At 38.4% G+C, this 21,388-nt stretch overlaps 1 protein-coding gene across 8 annotated transcripts in view; it reads right to left on the minus strand.

Moving 5' to 3' along the window:
* The window catches only part of KCNIP4 (potassium voltage-gated channel interacting protein 4), a 452,377-nt gene that overhangs the window by 364,124 nt on the left and 66,865 nt on the right, over positions 1–21,388 (minus strand). Inside the window, exon 1 of one of the 8 annotated variants that reach the window (XM_074587706.1) lies at positions 17,001–17,310. The exons of the other annotated variants lie outside the window; for them this stretch is intronic. The gene's annotated coding sequence lies outside the window, so the exon portion shown is untranslated. Of the gene's footprint in view, positions 1–17,000; positions 17,311–21,388 lie in introns of those variants that run through there. 8 annotated transcript variants of the gene reach the window in all.

Consider the following 21,388-nt stretch of genomic DNA (forward strand, 5'->3'; position numbering starts at 1 on the left):
TACTTGTGCTTTGCTGCTACGTATTTGGGGATGGGCAAGAATCCAAGTGAACTGTGGCATCCAAATCCAAATGAACCGAGTTTCCCTCTGCTCCATCCCACGGCTGAGAGGGGCAGTAAAAAGGCTTCTGCAGAGTTTAAAGAAAGGACAACCCTTTGTGCTTGGAGCCATAAAACAGGTGACACAACTGCGCCACCATAAATGAGTTTAATGGTGTTTGGCACAGATTTAGGAATGGTGGTGCTGTAGATTTACAAGCTGTGCCATGAGAAACAGACACTTAAATTCACAAACAACAGATGGACATTAAACACATTTATAATACTATATACAATGTCCCCTACAGGACAAAGCTGGAGAAACTGCTGTAACTTGCCTCCATATTGGCATATCTTACAGGATACATATATATCATATGGATACAATACATTTTCCTATTGCTAATATAATGCAACTTTTTTTTTTTTGGGGGGGAGGGGGGGGAGGACGGCAGACACGGACACCCAGATAAAAATATGAAGGTGTCACTGAAACAAAATCATTGCAGTGATACTCTGAACACAGACAAGGTGTATTTTTTTTTTTTTAAGTTTTAATAGAACTTTAAACTCTACAATGAGCATTTCAGAAATTAACATTAGATCCCCTTTATTATTAGAGAGCAGTAATGAGCCTTTTTTTGTTATTTCATGGTTCGATTATTAGACTAGATTGGGATTTTGCCAGATTTTTAGACTTTTACTTGAAGCTGCAAGGAAATGCTTAATGGCTTCAAAAACAAAGAATCTGAGAAAAATGCACAGTTTGTTGAGCCAACGGAACTGAATCTCAGATGACAGTCATGTTTTATGATTATTTCTGCAATTTATTATTATAAGCCTTGGGCAATGTATTGGTAAGTGAAAGCATTAAATTATTTCCAAAATAAAAGAAGCATAATTTATCACCCTGGACTATGTTTTAAGACATTACATTTCTCCTTAGAAATATAAAGGAAAGGTTTTAACAAAGATGGTAGGTAAGTTTCAAAAATACCTTTTTGATACGTGAATAACCGTTTTAAGGAAACATTTAATGTTGGCTGATAGAAAGCATTAAAATACTGGTATGGAATGACATAAACACATTGGTTTATATTTATTAGCCACAGCTTCAGAGGATCCTAATTCGTGATTATGCATGAAGCAATTTCAAGTATGGTGTGCCAGTCTGCCACCATGGCCACTTAAAAATTCACTAAACCATATTAGCGTTTCTGAATGTTCTCTAGGAGAGCAGCCAAGGCCTTTAGAAGAAGAGCTCAACTTCCGGATCCGGTCAGCAAAAGCTGACAATGTATTTCAAACAAACCACCACTTAATTGAATGATATTTTTTTAGCTGAAAACGTTCAACGGGCAATACCACTTTTTCTTAGAGGAAAGCATATGATGCAAACAGAAGTGCTTTTGAAATTCAGCTCTGTGCTTGGGCTCTTTTCCCTTTAGGGAAAACTCTGTCTGGGGCATTTAAGAGGTCCCATAGCCTGGGCAGGTTATTGGCTTGGGGAGCTGCACTAGTGATGAGCATAATCTCAATAAGAGATACAGGTGCCTCCATGCCAGCACTTCTCTTACACCCCACTGCAGTGGCCAGAAAGCTTTCACCAGTGGTACTCCTCTCCACAACACCTCCTCTGCCCTGACCATGCAAACCTGGGTAAAAAAAAAACCCAACTGTTTGTACCCCAGACAGTTATCCACAGCATCGAGCAACAGCTGTTGTTTATGCTGCAGAAGTTGGCAGACCGGGAAGGACAACGTTATTCTGGCACCTGAATAATAATTGTACTTTTTCTTAACTCTAGCATTTGACATTGAGGCATTATTCACAGCAACGAAGTCATGATGCCGTCATGATACATGAAACTGCACTGCGTGACCTACACTAGGGTAATTTCCTGATGCAAGAACTTAAAATGCATCATTTATACGCAGTTGAGCACATTTGCACTGCAATGTGACATCTAAAAAACTAAAGTTAGTCCCTGAATGCATAAGCAGGGAGGAATAGAGTGCAGCATGTTGCAAAATAGTTTCCACTGTATTTATTCTAGCACAGCTCTGTAAACCGCTGTGCTAGCACAGAGTCCAGGTAAGAAATACAGAGTATGAAAGCACAGCCTGCTTTTAACTCGAATATGTGCCAATTTAACCAAAATATCAGATTCTTATATTGGCTAATAGATCATGTAAGGCATAAACAATCAAGAAACTTTTTTTGCAAAGACTTGGAAATACACAAAGCTCTAGTCCTGACTCTTCCTCTCAGGTCTTTTGTTCCCAGGTGGAATTCTGTCCTCTGCACCTGTCTGCCTGTCTTTCTGCTTATCATCCTTTCTAAAATGGTGAAGGAAAAGCAAGAGAGATAAAAAAGAAAGATTCAACAATGGAGGTTAAGATGTAAGGGGAGAGGACAAGCAGAGTGATCTCCCTAGATAACAGTTCCGTCTTGAATAGCTGCTTATGGGCTAAATTCCAGAATTGCCAATACCATGTACTAAAATACTATTAATTAGACCTTAAAAGAAAGATTAAAAGAAGTTTCTATATGGCTTAGCATACTTTAATCCTTAAGAATTCATAGTTTGTTTTTAGAGAGGTTTTATCAATTTAAAACAACAAAATAAAATAAAAATACATATATAGAGACCGTCCTAGATTTGCCAGACTTCAGCGGTTCATTTTAAAACCATCGCCTTATGTTGCTACGATCTCCTGTTTTACCTACTTCAAGCTAGCTAGCAGAAGTTGAGACTAAACTCAGTCTACCAAGCAAGCTTCTAGTTTATAAAGGTCTAAATTAAAATTCTACACAAAGGCCAAGAGGAGCTGAAAGCAAGTTTAGGTGATGCTTAGCGGCTCTTCTTTCTGCCCCTCCCGTTCTCCTTCAAGCACTTGCTTCCTATTTTCAGTGTTATGACAGGCAGCAGTTAGAGAACATTTAACAGATAATGAGAGTTCTGAGTGGTTTGAATACTAAGCCATATGAAAGCTCACAGAAATCAATAAAATCTGACAGCTTCTCTCCTGTACTGCATTTCTTAAAGAAGGGCTAGGGAGAGGGATTTATACCAGTTTTAGTTTGGAATACCTTTCCCAGCACCATTCAATTTAACATAAAATGAGCAACCTGGGTAGTCTAATTTTATCATGTCACCTTCAAGTCTCAGTTATACTTTTCTGATTCATAAAACTGCGTGGTTTTTCACAGAGCTGTTTTGGCACGAATGCTTTCAGTACGTTTAATGCCATTTCCCAAGTACCTTAAAGTTAGATAAGCAATTAAAGTGAAGATGAACTTTTCTACTTTTCTGTACTTTTAAACATAGCAAAGAACTTAATAAACAGTGAACGTTATTTCCGTAGATTTGGTTCCTGCCTCAGTTTCTCCATCCTAAGAGGAAGCGGGTGATTGACCTGTCCTACATTGACTTGTGACACGCAAAGACAAAAAAAAAATTTTTATATGTTTTGCTGCATACCCATGGGATATACCCATGAAGATTACAAAGTGGAGTAGAGCCTTCAGTTGTATCCTTACTGGAAGGATAGGCAGAAGGAAGGAAAGCTGGTAACCACCAGAGGACAATACAAGCGGCCACAGACAGCATCTCCCTGGTTCTGCTTGCTACTGCCAGGGAAGATCTGGGGGTTAACCTGGCAGCACTTCAGAAATATGGGGGGTGGGGGAAGGAGGTAAAAAAACCAAAACGACAAAACCAACCAAGATGAGAGTTACTGCCTTCAAAGCTGGATGCAAGTACTCCATCAAGGATAAGGAGGAGGATCTTTTGCCCTCCGCAGGATGATGCGTTGGTCATACAGCCACCAATACACACAAGCTAACTTTCTAAGTTGAACTTTAAGTGTCAGCCTTTGGAAACTAGCAAAGTTGTCTCAATCTCTATCAGCTGCTCCTGTCTCTTCTTTAAATAAGCATGGCATTTTAATGCATAGTTATTCAAAACATACAATTTCTTAGGCTCAATACAGTTACTTGATGAATAGCTGACTGTTCTTTACAAATTCCTCTTTCTTGAAGAAACCAATTTTAAAAAAGCTGCTTGAATAAAATAATTATCATCCAAACCAACTCAAGACTTTTATCAATGCCTTGAACAAACACTAAATAAAAGTAATCAAAAGCCCAATAGAAGTAAACAGAGAAAGCGTGACATGTGCGCAACCTGAATAAGCAGGAAACTTTTTGCACCACCTCTAGAAACCTGACTAAAGGCTAAACAAAGCAAGTCCATTATTTAAAAGCTGTTGACAAAGAGCTCCAATAGCTTTTTCAAAAGTAGTAATCCAGTTATAGCCTGCCCAAGTCTACCAATATTTGTACAACATGAAGTTAGACAATCACATGCAAGTTTAGGCAGCCACATGCAAAAGTTAAGCATAATATGCAAAATTGAAAACGAAGCAGTCAAATCAAGTAATGGCAAAGAAGTTTTTCAAAGTCCTTTTTTGAGTGATAAAAAACCCTACTACTTTATGTGCAGCTAGGGATAGAAACCATGAAAACTGTCTTTAATCCTGGCTCTCCCAGGGTCACCTAATGGAACTCTAAGCAGATCAAATATTTCCAAAGACTAAAATCCTAAAGTTTGCAAATGTATAACTTAATGTTAATTACACTTTTTAAATGGCATTAATGAAGATTATGTCTACTAGTCTGTTTTACTAGAATTTGAATAATTTCACATTATATACTCATATGGACTTACATTATATATTTAGATGAGCTTGTATCATAGAAGCGTTGATGTTTTCACATTGTGTACCTGCTAAACACTTCTGATTTAACCACATATGCATTTAGTATGGCTAACTCTTTCCATTAGATAAGTAACATGAAAATAATTTACTTTGATTTTCTCTTAGCATTGCTGAAGAACAGGCTGTCCATAATTAAATTACCTGGGCATCGTGGTATATCAGTATTAGTGCTCCTCTCTGGAAATAGCATGCAGTTAGGTGTGTTATCCTGCAGTCACAGCAAAACATAACAAGCAAAGGACTATATTATGAGAAACTACTAACCCTGTATTTACACTTTATAGTAGCTATTTTCTTTTTTTTTTTTTGTTATATAGCTAATATCTCTTTCCTTTATATACTCCCATAAAAATTTTAAGAACTCGGGGGGGGGGAAACAGTGTCATGCACTGGGCTCATTTACTACTATCCACAAATGAGCCAATATTCATTGCTCATTTTATGGACAGGCTAAAGTTGGGGATGGGGAGTAATCTAACTTTTCTAATGGATTTCCAGGGAACTAAAATCATGCGTCAGCTAAGGGTTTGCTCAAGGTCAGTCAAAAGCTAGCTAGTATATATGCATTTATAACAAAATGCGTGCTCTCTCTTTATAATCAAGGAATTAAAATTAATTTCAAGGTTCACGCAACAAAATATCATTATAAGTAACAGCTACAAGCTGGCCTGCTTATTTTGAGAGTGGCAATAAAGACTTGATTTTTCATATTGCATGTCACAGTCCGTTTTTCAGTTGCAGTAGAGCCTGAAAAGTCAGGCATCACATTAAAAAAAAAATAAAGTCACAATGCGGCATCTTCTGATTATCATTTGAAAACATAAGGGCCTTCTGCAGACTTTGTATCTTAAACCACTGAAGTCTTATGATAAAAATAAACTAATATTTGCAAATACTTCCCCCCCGCCTCCCCCACGGAAGAATAAAGGACAGTGGTACAAAAAAAACAAAGCTGGGAGGGAAGGGGCTGAGAGTTGTGGTTCCAGCCCAGGGCCCGCGGGCGCTGCCACCTGCCGGCTGTGGGTGCGTTGCTCGGCTCTATTGCGGGGCGGGAAGAGTTTAAAGCCAAATATTCGAACCCATGTCCTTTCTAGCAAGCTATAGTTGCATTGCTTTCATTGCTCCATAAAACGATCAGACTTAAAACTTTAGTAAGGTAGCCAAATTCAGCCTGATCTATTTTCTCCCTCTAGTGACTATGGGCAAGATGCAGCTGGAGGAAGCAAAACTCTATGCCAAGAAGTATCCTCAGGGCAGGAAGCGCCAGGAGTTTACAGGGTATATGGTAGCTCCTGTGTATCACCACCAATACAGCAGAAGGTGCTAATTTAAGCCAGTGTCAGCAGAAGCATAAAGTACGCAATCTGAGGCCCCATGGTCGCCAGCTACTTGACGTGACAGGATTTTGGAGATTTGATGAATATGGGCATCTATCTGTGCCGACCCTTGTAAGATCAGAACATTAAATTCTGCAGCCAAATCTATGGAGGGCTAGGTGCTATAATGATATTTTGGTGCTGCAATCTCCAGCCAAGAGCGGATCTCTAAACATACCTAAATATACAACACGGAGGGGACCAAGAAACTCCAAGTTATTCAAGTGTATCCCTTGAGACCGTCAACTGGGTCCCCTTTGCTGAACCTGGATGAATCAATAAGTAAACAGGGAGTGCGCAAACAAAAGCTCGCGTGCAAGACAGAAAGAAAGCAAACGCATCTGTGATAAAATATTAAGAATAATAGAACCGGTGTACTTTGATCAAAGATTTCCCTGTAAGATTTAAAAAGAGAAGTCAGGGCAAATAAACAGCATTACTTCTCCTTGTGTAGCCTGCCATCATCAGTTATCTGTGGCTTAAGGGTAAAGACAGGCTTTTTCAAAACAATAGCACTTAATGCATTTTTCTTACTTGAACTTGTCTAATGGCTTTTGAAGCTATTAATAAAGTGGTTAGTAGAAGTGAACTCCCTTATTTAATTGTGCATTGTGTGGAAAACTATTTATATCTGGCACTTTCATTAGTTATTCCCTAACTTGTCTATCATGAGGAAGGCTGGACAATCTTCCCTATTTGCTTTCCTCCCTCCATTTACATGCCAGTGTCCATTACCTTGACATTTGTTTTCCAAGCAGTGTTATAAACTTATTAGTTTCTTGTCACATGGAAGCAGTCCCATTAAAAAAAAGAAAAAGAGAAAAAAGAAAAATCAATGTACCCTTTTCTCTTACCTTTCCGATTTACCACATCCGTTTTGAAGTGAGTGGACATAGAATTTACAGAGAGCAATAGTGATATTTTGTTACATGCTTCCTTTCCATTATGGTTCCTAAGGGCATGCATGCTTCCAGAACTATGAGCGTCTAATTCTGAATACTTATATTCGACATTTGCATAATCGACATGTATTAATACATTTTATTAATACATTTTCTTCTTTTTCCTCTTTTTTTTTTTTAAACAGGCTAGTCATTAAGATTTGTAACTTCTGCCAGTACCTCTACTGAGATTTAGATTTAAATATGCTGATTAACTTGGGAAACTTCCATGAATTTGTCATTTTACCATTCATCTTCTCTCCCAGATAATTTATTCACATGGAAAAAGCATAAATCCCTTTCCATTAATTCTTAACACTTTGGTTCTTATATTTAGTCTCTTAATAATCTAGAAGAGCACCTTCCCTGTTATCCCATTAAAAGTATTTGGTGAGAAAACTTACCAAAAAGTTTTTCAAATCCTTATCATACTTTAATCAATTACATCAATTTTAACCGAAAGCCTACCCTAAATTCTACCCTAATTGATGCCCTAGTGTGCAATTTCTCTCTATAAAAGTAACATTTATTCTTCCCCTTTGCAACACATTTCTACTAGTCTGATCACTTCCACTTTTTTTGTTCTATACATCAGATTTATTAGTCTGTAATTTCTGAAGTGTTGTTAAAAGCCATTTTTACCGTCTCTCATTGCTCTGGTACTGGAGTCAGTTTAAGCAAGAAGTTAAGCACCATACTGAGCGGTGTGGCAACTTCATGCTTGAAATTAAAAAGTGTCCATGTGACTCTCGTAATTTGCTGCTATTCATTTTACCAGCTTGTCCTACATCTTTTAGTGATATTTCATTTTGATACAGGCATACATTGGAAGAATTAAAGATCTGTGGGAAAAATCAAGGAGCTCTTCTATAACAGGTAAGCATGTGGAAAGTAGACTTAAAACATCACTTCTCTGACTCCTTTTGACAAACAATTTAATTCCACATTATTTCCATGTAAGCAAAAGCTCCAGCCACAAAGTTACCAGGCTGGTTACGAAAGTCATTCACTCTATCCCATTCAGATAATACCACTTTTCACAGATAAATATTAGATTGGGGCTGAGCAGAAGAAAGGTCAAGTACTGACCGCAGAGAGCGGACAGATTATTGGTGAACAAAGAAAACTGCTGGTACTTTCTTTAGAAATGCTGATTAATAAGACCCTAAATTTTTAGTATTTTATACACTTTAATATTTTAAATGCAAGATAAGCAGCTTATAGAATCATAGAATGGTTCGGGTTGGAAGGGACATTAAAAATCATCTAGTTCCAACCCCCCTGCCATGGGCAGGGACACTTCCCACTAGACCAGGCTGCTCAAAGTTCCATTCGACCTGGCCTTGTAAGCTTGATGCTATCAATTCAATTTTCTCCATTTAATGTTTTTGGTTTGCATTTTTCTTCAAAAATAAGGTAATAAAATTACCCTGCTTTTATTTGTGTGCACTGTCGCATTACAAACCTTACAACAGAAATAAGGATAAAGTGACCTCAGGTTTCACATAATTTTTTAGTCTTACTGTGCAGTTTTACATAAGGAAGAGGTATGATTTCAGGATAAAATTAAAGAGAAGCTACAGCCATTTTTCTGTACTAAGACCATTATGATGCCTGTCAGTGGCTACGGAGGGACTCTGTTATACATGGATCATTAACACATTAAGGCATTAATGACTCCTTTGAAACTATTCCTATCTGACTTGTCGATTTCTACTGAAGAAGCCCATCATGCATATTAACAAGATTACCCAAATCGTTACATCTATAGAGGTATCATTACTCAGACTCTTGACTACAAGAGTATAGCATTTTAAAAAACCTCCCAAAGTAATAGTTCTGCAGTAAACTGTGACTCTGCTGGAAGGTAAACGTAGCATTGGGTAAAGCCTCAATCTGCAAATGCTCACAGGACGTATTAAAGCTCAAGATCCCCTTAAAGCAATTCTCATTCAGGACAAATGAAAGATAGTGATACAGAGATCAAAGGGGTTGGGGCTTAACGTTACTGGTCTCCAGGGTTGAGCAGGTAGTGAGGAAAGAAGTTATGATTGCCTGGGACTAGTCCTGCCACATACTTAGTCCTCCCTTGCCCCCATCTAATCTCAGTCACCTAACTCCCAAATCACATCCTGTCCGTGTAAGAAACATGCAGCTTACCCCAGACCTTTCAAAATTCTCCCCAGAAGCAGGACAAGAAGCCAGTTCTGGAGAAAGCAGAGACCCCAAGGTCAGTCATCATGACAGCAGGAGAGCCAAGAAGAAAGAGGAGGAAATTTTGGGGACTTGATTTTGTTCGCGTGAATGAGGTTCTGGTGTAGGACACGGTTGGGAGGATAAAAGACTTCAGGACTAGTTGAGGAGAGGGGAAAAGACAGATTCCTTCAATTGAAATGGGCTGTACCCTACCTCCAAGGCTTTTTGAGCTCTGCACAACAGACAAGGCTACAGAATTGTTTATCAAAGTGTACATGAAGTAAATTAATAAGTCACGTAGATTCATTTGTCTTCACTGCATGTCGTAAATCTCTAATCAGTGAATATACCCAGTCTGTAAGAAAGAGAGGTGTGAGGCTGAAACATCCTATTACTCTTGAATAAAAATAACTTAAAGCCAAACACCTGAGGAGGCATATAATCTCCAGTCCTGAGGCTATTATTTGGAAATATCTGCTGTTCTGCATAGTTTAGTGTACATTGGTTTAAGCAAGAGGCAGGCTTATTTGGTTAGTACCTGATTGTCTCCAGCAAGAGAGTGGAAAATACCATGAATATAATAAAGCTTTATATAAAAGACCTGTATCTGCCTGATCCATTCTTCATGCTGCTGAATTGCAAGAGGCTAGCAATGAAAACAACATCTGAAAGCTTAGGGGGAAAAAAAAAAAAAGAAAAAAGAAAAAAAATTCAGTATCAGATACTGAAGTCAACTTTATTGGAAGAAATCAGAAGAAATAATTAATATAAAAATAGGTCAGTGTGATTTGGGGCTCAAGGAGCTACTGCAATCTCGTGCAGTCCTTCCTCACTGCTTAGGAGTTAACATTATTAGATAGCTTCATAAATTAAGTCATCCTTATCCTTAGAAGATTAATCTGTGTTCTGAATAAAGATTTTGATTTTTTCAAAATTTTCTTTTCAATCCAGTCACAAAGGCAGGAAGGTTAATATGAAAATGCAGCATTTGCATGGTGCCATATGAAGAATAACATTAAAGTCTCCATGCAAATTCAGAGAATAAAAGAATTCAGAGGTCAGAGACCAGTGGAATGCAACAAAACGAAAACAGCTAAAATACCATGCAGCAGCTTTCATTTACTGCAATTACCTCAGTTACTAAAGATGTATCATTTTTTCTTTAAGGAAATGCAACATAAACTGCCTGAGAAAACTATCCTACTGGATATACAGAGCATTTTAATTTTTCTTGCTGTGGCAATGATTAAGGCAATATACGGCTATCTAGATACAAATGAGGTAGTATGTAAATTGCATCCCTAAGTTAGCATGTTTAATTTACCGCCAAATAATAATATTAAAGAACTACAAACACTTACAAAACTGTAGGGATACAGTCCTCCTTCAGTTCCAAGCACAAGAGCTGCCAGTGAGGTTTTATCCACAGCTTTCTTCTGGGAAAGAAACCTCAAACATTTTTTTCCAACTTAAAATTTCAGGCACATTTTCAGTTACACTGGTACATGATTGATGTAAAAACGATTTCAATTTTACTATGTTAAATCCCATTCCAAAGTTATCTTCTAGTTAGATGTAGTTTTAAGATACTCTAGGAAACATAACCGTTAGTTTCCTTGGACGGCCAAGGAAATCCACACAGATGCCCTTAATAGAAATCTTTCAGAGACATCTTAAGTGCTCTTACCTAGGCAAAATAATAATAAAAACCCCGCTAAGATATCTAACTGATCACAGAATAAAATGATGCAAAGAAGTTCGCTGGGTTAGATCAACTGCTGTTGCCGCTTTGTTTACGTTTAGGTTTCCTAGAAGGACTGAAATCTATCATCCTGAAACAGCAGAGAAAAACCCGTTCTCCATTCTATACTGAAATTTATGGAACAGTAACTACCAACTACCATCCTCCCTTAATGAAAACAATAACAAAAACCTAACAGAAAGAGGCATGCCTTACTATAAATTAAACATTATTTTTAATCGAAAGCTTATGCTACTGTATTCGACCTTTGACTGATATTATCTTTTTCCATTGCTATCCAAGGTGAAAACTGCAAATCTGTCAAATGTTACGTGCAGGATGACAGATTATGCTGGGGTTTTACATTTTAGTATAAATTTTTCTCCATAATCCTCAGCAGACAGCTACATTATTATCATATATTGCCAAAAGCCCCATTATACTATTGCATTTTGCTTATTAGAACATGAACAGTAGAACTTTAATCAATGTGATTTATTAAATATTTCTGCACACGCATATATGTAGCCTGTTCCTGCAGACTACCATATTTTGTGGTGTTTACTGGAGCTTTGTTTGTTTCAAATATATTAGGGTTGTATTTCAGAACTATGCACCTATAAGGGCACATGCTGTTAGGTCCCAAGATATTTAGTTATCCCAACTCTGGATGGAGTTTTGTCAGCATGGCCTAAAAAGGGATGCCTGCGTACATTCCCGGTTCAGACCTTTTCCCAACACTTTGTCTTTCAAAGAAAGTTGACACTCTAAACATTCACTGGCCCAAGACATCCCAACAGTCTCCCCACTAAGAGCACTGTCTAAGCTGTAAGAAATCTCAGCTTTCTTTTCAGGAAAATGTGACACCTGACAAACAGACATGTATTAAAATAATTAGCTCCTCGAGGAGCAAAACTCCAGAATGTTGAAAGCATCAAGAGCTTCAAGATAAGCCTTGTTCATTGTCACCAATGCAGAACATTTTGGCCTGGGTAGGCTTCTTTCTCACTTTTAATGTTTAACCTTTTCAAGGGATATTTTACCCTTCTACCAGTCACACAAGTACCATTTTCAGACCCTGCTGGCCTCAGAAAACTTTATCCCAAGCCGTGGGTAGGGGGAGAGAGCAAATTGGTAGTAAAGTCAAATAGAACCACAGGAATAATTTCTCATGGACAGGGTCTCAAAGAGCCAAGTATCTTTCAATGATAAGGCATCATCTGGACAAAAATCAGACTAGGTTTGGGCTCAACAGACAACAACACAAAACATCTCAACTTGATACCAGCAAACCCTGTTCTGTCAACAAGCCTGTAGCACTTTCATGCTACAGAAGGCTATTAAAATAAAAAAAAGTTTTAACGGCTTTGCACTCACAATTTTAATTCCATTTTAAAAACAAACACACCTTGCCTACCTTTAGAAAGCAAGCCGACAGAATAGATTGGATTTTCCTCTCCCTCATAACAGCTCAGCAACACTAGAAATAAAAAGCATCGGAGAAAACATGATGCTTTCTAGGCAAAGTCTAGATTTGTTCTAGGAGTTTCAAGGATTCCTGCAGCTTAGGTCTCACCTTTCACACAGTCTTGGGTAGGCAAACCACATAGCCAACATTTGTTGTGAAAACTCATATAATCACTAAGACTGTCAAAAAATGAGAGCAGTAGGCCAGACAATTACCCTTACAGCCAAATTTTCACTCAAGACTTCAGATGAAATTATTAACTTCAAATAGAAGTAGAGTTTACCAGATGGTAGGCAGTGCTAGGGGGTGCCACCTAAAGAGCTTTTATTTATTGTACACTGACCTAAATTTGTGCTCTGTTTCCAGAGCAAAGAACATTTACTTGGTCACACATGTTTTGAGAAAGTATGTTCCTGTAAATAAAACTATTAATTAAAAAAATATTTCTGAGAATTACAATTTAAGTCACGGGATGCTGTTTTAGTCATTCATTCTCATCCTTTAAACCATAGTCCTTTCACTGCATACTTGCAGTCTAGTAGAAATAAAACTGTTAAGCTCTTTCTCCCTTTAGACCCATAATGTTCAGCAGCCAGGCCCCCCGACTGTTATCTGTTTGATGGCACACAAGTGGGTGAAACTTTGACCAAGAACTTGGGGTACTTCCAGTACACATTACAGTTGTATTAGCAATTCTTATATGTGGCCTGCTTAAATTCTTAGTTTGCCACTGGTGAAGGACAAATTAATTCACTCCAATGTGATGGAGAGAGGCCCTTCTACCTCACAGATCCTTCTATCATTCCATCAGGTACCTCTTCACAGTCATCAGTGCCATCAAGCAAACTGAGCCCAGGAAATATCAGTAAAACTACCCCACTGTGCTCTGTTGGAAGTTACTGGGGGAGATTTACAAACATGCATTATCTTCCCCAAAGCCTTGAGAGGCATCACAGAGGAGAGAGAGATTAGGATACTATAAAGTGTTGGCAAAAGCAATGGAATCTAGCAGTTAGTCATACTTTTTTTCTATTACTTTGGTTAAAGAAACATGGAAAAATAGAAAAAGGATGCATTTAAAATGAACAAAGGAAATCAAGCATGTGGCCAGCACGTGACAGTGTTGAGGGAGGAAAACTAGGATTACGACCAACCTGTAGTATCAAGAAGCCCAAACTGTAATGCAGCATTATCACTATCTGGATGCAAATGATCCAAGTCCTTGTTCCTGCTTTTTCTACGATGCCAGGCCATCACTAGTACCTCCAGCAGACACCAGCTTGTCTTGCCTTCATCTACTACCTGCTGACTTTGTATATCAATACAATAGTCTCGTTCAGTCAGAGGAGGAATGCAGTGTAACGTATGTAACTGGTATCATGAGAAGCACCTAGCAGGGTGAGACACATAAGCCCACGTGCATAGGAGAGTGCTGAAAAATGTTTTGTTAATTCTTGAAATTCCCACTTTGTAACATGACAGCAGCTAAACCTCTTAAAAGATGGAGAGTATCATAATTAATTCAATATACTAAGACATTAAAGAACAATGTATCATTTAAAACATTACAATCTCTTCACACGAGATACTAGTAATCAGTACTAGCAAAAAAAATGAAAGTGAGAAGGGCAGAGATAAAGCTAGACCACATTATATCAATTTGCCTAAGCTAGCAGCATACAAGTTGATTTTGGTTGAAAAAAGTCTCATTAGATGTTCAGCAGAAATAATTTCAAACATAGTACAGCATTTATCTTATCCTCTCTTTTCCTTTTCCAAAACGCTACTGAAACCATCACCTGAATAATACCAGTAATTTTAAAGTTAAAAAAAAAAAAAAAGGTTTTGGTATTTGTCTTCCTCATTAAAACAAACAAGCCTTTTATTTAGAAAAGGAATCTCAGGTGTTTTATATTGAAAATTTTAAGCACACAACCAAGCAGCCACAGATTTATTCACACTAGTGATAAGTTTAAAATTCAGAGTAAAGAGTCAGAAAAGGAGAGGTATGGGAGAAAGCCTTCCCTGCAAACATATCCAAAAAGTGCATAGTCTAACAAGGCAGCGAAACACCCTTCTAACACACAGAACCATTTGTGGTCAAAGAAAACTGCTTCTATGAGTGGAACATAATTTTATTTTATGTTCACATTTGTCAGAAAGATGATAACTAACTACTTGTACTTCAAGAAATAAAGTTGCCACTTAATCTGAGGAACAGCACATGGCTTTTGTGCGCTCAGCCTGTGTGCTTGGACAAAAAAAAAAAACAAAAACAAATCTGTTCTTCCTCACATTTCTTATTAGGCAATTTCATACTTATATAACAAATCCCAACAAAACTGAAACAAAGAAAACAGATATGAATTTTTGTAAAGCAGTTATATTCTAACAACATAAGCAAGTTTAAAACAACTACTGACTTTTAGCACCGTTACGATTTTTCTAGAAGAACCATAAAAACAGATCAGAGATCACATTCCTTTCTTAGTTCATAGCATCCAAGATGGTCTTAATGACCATCCAAGTCATTAAGATAGTAAAAGACCACATAACTCTTTTTTCAGAGACAGTCACAGCTTACAGAAATGGAAAATAAGTTGTTCCTGTTTTGGCAGGCACCACAAAGAAGCAGAAGCCCTTCCAAGAAGACACCACGCGTATCATTTGAGGGACAGTGAACACAAACAGGTGGACATAAGCACAGAAAAACTGTCAGTCGGTATTACACTTTTGGTTGAATCAGTTCACTAAAAGAGTGGTGGAGAAGGCCACTTCTGGGTTGTGAGGTAGAACGGTTGGCTGTCTTGCTTGGTTTTTAGGCACGTTGGCTTGGCTTAGTGCAGTACCTTGCGAGACTTATCTGATAGCTCAGATGTCTCAATATGGCACAGTATAAAGCTATGTAGGTTGGCTCAAGGATGTACCAACATGGCTCTGAAGGATGTTAATTTACCCTAGCCTATGTAGACACAGATTAAAACAAAGACATGACAGCTATCAGCGATACACATCTCTCTGTGTACGAGAGGTACAGAAAATAATGGGTGACCATAGGTTAAAAAACGTCCAAAACCCCACCACATTGTGTTCATGTTTCAGGGCAAATGTTCAGAGAAGAGTTCCCAGGATCACCGATCCTAGCACCGACCCACTACGACAGAAAATCACATCTTATTTCTTCTGTTGATGCACCAAATTTCAACTCTGAGGTAATCACCCTTCTTGCCCTGTCACTGGTTAGATGTCCACTTCAGACACTTGTCTCTTTAATGGCCAGAAACCTGGAATTTTTTTTTTGACAGCTAGATTGTTCTTACTTACTCCTGAATAACTTTGCTTTTCAGCTCGATAGCTTTTTCCACTTGCCCCATGTTATGATTACAAGGCATTCAGAGGCAGCACCACATTCTCTCTCCCTCCCCACAACTCAGCTCCTCTAGGCTAAACAACTCTGATGTCTCTAGCCAGATCTTCCATTTTTTTTACCCTACAGTTATCTCATGCAAGGAATAATGAAAAAGACAGTTTTACACAGCATTAATGAGGGTAACTATTCACACTAGGGGACTGAGAAAAGACAAGCCCCAATAGTTGGCTTAATGCAGGTGTGAGCCAGTCTCCACCCCAGCTAAATACAGGGGGAGGGGAGGGAGAATCTACATTTGTTGCTCAAAAAGGTACAGAAATGGAAACTTCGTACACAGGCAACGCACACATATTCAAGGAGGTGTTAAATTCCAGGACTCTACTACCAGCCTGTCTCCACTGATGAGCTTACACATTGCTTACTCTCCATGCTACTAAAAGTGATTTTTATTTTTAAAAAGTGGAAGTGTTTTTAATAAAACGTAATACATGAAATAGGTACATATCAGGCAAAACATGTATCTCTATTCAAACTAGTCAGAACAGAGTAGACATAAAACGTAGTTAGCTCCATTTGAAACTTTTCATTACATAATACAAGAAAACTCACCCTCTTTTAAACATCAAAGCTCTGTTTACAATCAGCACACAGGCAAGAACAGGAAACTTGTGGACTAGCTAATTACATCTACAAGCAATATTTTAAAGAGAAAAATTATTAAATAAGTAACTACTCCTAAACAAGTTATCACACAATACAGAAAGATGAAGCTAATAATGGATTATTACCGCATTGATTTTTGTTTCCAACAAAATTCATCAGTCCTGTTGCTCCTACTTTTTCCCACAACACTCTACAAAAGCACAACAGCCAACAAAAAATACTTGAGGTCTCCAGGTTTTATTTTTACCGTTTCTATTTTACCACTAGGTGGTGATAGCTCAACACAGATCAGCTTCTCGTCTAGTAAAATAAGCGTAAACTGCATACGCAGTTTAACATAAATTTTAAACCTGCTCTCTATGCGCTAAAAAAAATTAACAGTTAATCTCTTTAACTATATAAATTGCCGTAGCAAAGACTTACCTGCTTCAGTCGCATCCTTTCACTCTGTTTTCTCCATTAAAACACTCATAGATGCCTTGAAAAACTCATCCCGGATCATCCACCCAAAACAGTGTTTCACCTTGTTTCTGGCTGAGTCACACAGCTCTTACATACTCTGTAGTCTTGTTGCAGAAAACGCTTCTAAAAAATCATGACAGCTCTATCTTTGAATCCTCTTTCCACAGCACTATTTGTAAGGCAACTTCCACAAGTCCATTAAAGCCCTCAAAGTAGTACTACCACTTTTTTTTTCCCCCTCAAACGCTCCTCTAGATTCCTAGAGCAGTTGAAATACATTGCTTTTTAAAAATACTGACATCACTGCACTTTTTACCAGAATAAACCTTCGAGTCACAGCTTTCTCCTCAGATCGCTCAGCCACAAAACCAAATCCTGACCCCCACTGTCCTCAAGTAGCTGAGCAAAGCTCAGGTGAAGTCACTTCTGTTGAAAGGCTTGTCCCCCAGCAGGTACACGAGACACACCTGTGCCCTGGTACCGTCCCTGAACACAGCTGTAAAACACCACTTGCTTTGTGTGCGGATGGGATGTACTATCTAGCTCTTACTGCAAAGACACCTACCTACTTGCAGAACTTTTTTACCCAGTTTTAAAAATCGCCTCTGAACTGTTTTGGTTACAATAAGGATTTTGCATTTCGTAGAATTGCCTAGGTTGAAAGGGACCTTTCAGATCATCTGGTCCAACCATCAGCCTAACTCTGACAAAAACCATCCCTGAACCATATCTCTAAGCACTACGTCTACCTGTCTTTTAAATACCTCCAGGGATGGTGACTCAACCACTGCCCTGGACAGCCCGTTCCAATGCTTGATAACCCTTTCAGTGTAAAAATTTTTCTGAATATCCAGTCTAAACCTTCCCTGGCACAACTTGAGGACATTTCCTCTCACACTATTGCCTGTTACTTGGGAGAAGAGACCGACCCCCACCTCTCTACAGCCTCCTTTCAGGTAGTCGTAGAGAGAGATAAGGTCTCCCCTCAGTCTCCTTTTCTCCAGGCTAAACAATGCCAGCTCCCCCAGCCACTCCCCGTTTGCGTGAAGCTGCTTTTGCTGATAGCGTTCCTGCCTGATACATTGCCAGTGATGTTTGTTCCCAATTCCTACACCACCTACAGCGTGGTGAGGCTACAGACCCATCTTCAGTGTGCTCCCTGTAGCCCCTGAAATGGATCATTTCCTTCAGTGTCTGCACCACACTTGCTCAGTCCTAGGTATTTTATAAACTGCATTAGTAGCTGCATCTGGATGCAGTCCAGCTACTGAAACCATAAAAAGGTGAAAATATGGTAAAAAATACATGGCTTCTCTATTTTCATATTGCTTACAACTGTATCCATAATAGATAATGCCTCTGAAAGACGATTATGCTTTTTGTATGAGTAGAAATAAGTTAAATTAATTTGTTTCTTAACAGGTTTATATTTAAATAGCTGCAACCAGTTGGTTTTAATTACATTCCCAAATATATTATTATATATATTAAAGAAAAATTATTAATACAGTAAACCCATAGAAATATAAATTAATATTTCTACCTCCAGCATCATCATACTTTACTGCACCAGTGAGGATGATGTTGAAAGAGCAGTGCTAAGACTGGTAGAATTTCTTACAGAAATTTACTTCGGGGGGGGCTGGGGAGTTGATGGCAAGGGTAAAGACAAAACAAATTACAGAAGATACATGAAAGGGAAAACAAAGAAAAATGACGGAATGAGTTTGTTTCCTTTTTATGACATCAACCTTTGCTTGAATGTCTGCATGAAAGTTATTTGTTAACATAAAATATTTTCTAGAAAACTCTCTAACTCACGCCCAATTGCTGCCCTGTAGTTTATAGCTTAGTGCACATAAACAGCTTGGAATGAACTGGCTAAGTATAATTTATGTCAAGGAAATGGGGAAGAAGGATGTAACAGGTATATTAGCTAACAGCATGGCTTAAATAGGTTTCAGACTGAAGCAGAGAAACTTCTACTTAAACCACAAGCAATCCAACATTAAAAATCAATAGGAAATCAGAGTTACAAAGCAGTAAAATACATGGACCATTCCCCAAAAGGGATAGGCTTTCTCACTAGACTGTGAAAGATCCCATGCTGTTCTCAAGTTTGCATCAGACCATCACCCTAAAGAGCACATAAGAGAATGATGAACTCATGAAAAAAAAGGAAAGCAAATCCAAATCCTTGATGAAATAACTTCATCTCCTAAAAGCCTGCTCTTTCTCAAGGGATGATCAAGGGACTAGAGCATCTCTCTTATGAATAAAGGCTGAGAGACCTGGGTCTGTTTAGCCTGGAGAAGAGAAGACCGAGAGAGGATCTCATCAATGCTTACAAGTATCTAAAGGGCGGGTGTCAATAGGATGGGGCCAGACTATTTTCAGTGGTGCCTGGTGACAGAACAAGGGGCAATGGGCACAAACTGGAACACAGGAAATTCCTTCTGAACGTAAGGAAAAACTTCTTTACTCTGAGGGTGGCAGAGCACTGGAACAGGCTGCCCAGAGAGGTGGTGGATTCTCCTTCTCTGGAGACATTCAAAACCCACCTGGACGTGTTGCTGTGCAGCCTGCTCTGGGTGACCCTGCTCTGGCGGGGGGTTGAACCAGGTGATCTCCAAAGGTCCCTTCCAACCCCGACCATTCTGTCATTCTGTAACCCATAAAATCATCTGACAGTTCTTAACACTCTGGTGCCAGGGCCCAAGCTGGTGCCTCTTCCATGATCTGAGCTACAGGGCGTGAATAGTGCCGTACCGGTGTGCCACAACATGTACAGCCTCTCAGACTTTCCACCTGGCTTCAAAAATGGAATAGATATGGACTTTAAGCAGCCCAGGACCTTGGCCTCAATTCTGTCCTGCAGCAAGGAATTCCACGGATTGATTATGGCATGTATAAAAACAAAATGAAAAACCGACCATAAGAAAATCCAACTCACAAGTCAGGCTTGTATTTAAAAAAAAAAAAAATGTGCACCAAGTCAAATCTGTCTTTTTCCAGTGCTTAATTTGTTTCCTTTCAATTCATGGATTTTCTTCTTGGCCTTCTATTGATCTAAAAACCACTGAAGTGAACAGAAAAATTCTCACTGGTGGCAAAGTTAAACTCTCTAAAGGAGGAGTAATTAGCAACATTCAACACAGGTCTGCACCATTCAGCACCTGGTCCGGTCTCTAGTAGCTCTTAGTAACCCTCAGTCATAGAAGAGCTACTTGATCGTGTTGGGATTCCCAGGCAAGTTTCCACACAGCTAACCGTTTTCACTCCTTGTGTTTCTGCTGCATTTTTATAGGATCCAGTTTCAGGGAGGAAGTTTATGTTGCTATCTTTTTTGTTACCACCTGCTCTGCTCCCTCACTTCATTTCCAAAAGAGAAATAGGGGCTGAGTCTCATTCCTTCAGGCTGCAAGAAACATCACCAGCTTTTCTGGGTTGGTATGATACGGATTTTCTTCCACTGAATTAAACTCACAGTACTGTCTGTCATTCAGTGTGAATGAGAAGGCAATGAGGGCATTTTAAAACATTCCAAGCACAAAATGAAATAAATGTTTGAATAATATTCTCAGATGCTGTTTCAAAAAAAAAAAAAAAAAAACCAACCAAAACCAAAACAAACCATGAGGGAAAATAATAATAACCTCAGGCACTGTCCTCAGTGAACTACAAAGTAAAAATAGCTCAGCTGAAAGCAGAACAAAAGTTGGTTTGCGCTATCATGCAGTTGAGCCAAACATAAAGCTTCTTTGGAATTGCTTTAGAGAATCTCATAATTCTTACAAATCTTAATACCTTAATCTTTTCCTTTAACCTTTCTCCAGCTAGATAAAAGGAATTAAAATAAAGCTTCTGATTCTGACGAACAGAATGTTTGGTATCTATTGTTGATAAACAGAAGAATACTAAGCCTTTGAACATTGCTTGACCTGTCCCATTGTATCAATCTAAAGATAGCATTTTTTTAGGTATTACATAATTTCAGTTCTAAAGTAGAAAAGTTCTCCAATAGACATTTTCCTTAGGTCATTTTTCCACAGTAGTTCATGTAAAAAAGCCAAGGCTATGAAATAAAAATAAACGTAAATATTTTAATATTTGCCTTAAATTTTAGTTGCTAAACCAGTCAAGTCTTAAGACAGTCTGAACTACAAAAGACTCAAAGAAAATAAAATTATTTTCACTTTATTATGACCAACATCAATCATATAAGCCCAATCCTTTTCATGACAATGGGACTGCAAAATGGCACAAAAGAGCAGTCATCCCTGTCCATTATATAGGCTTCTTTCCATTTCCATCAATTGTAAAAAAAAAAGGTGGTATACAGTCTGAGC

Source organism: Larus michahellis, chromosome 5, assembly GCF_964199755.1.
Source record: "Larus michahellis chromosome 5, bLarMic1.1, whole genome shotgun sequence".
NCBI classification, from domain to species: domain Eukaryota; kingdom Metazoa; phylum Chordata; class Aves; order Charadriiformes; family Laridae; genus Larus; species Larus michahellis.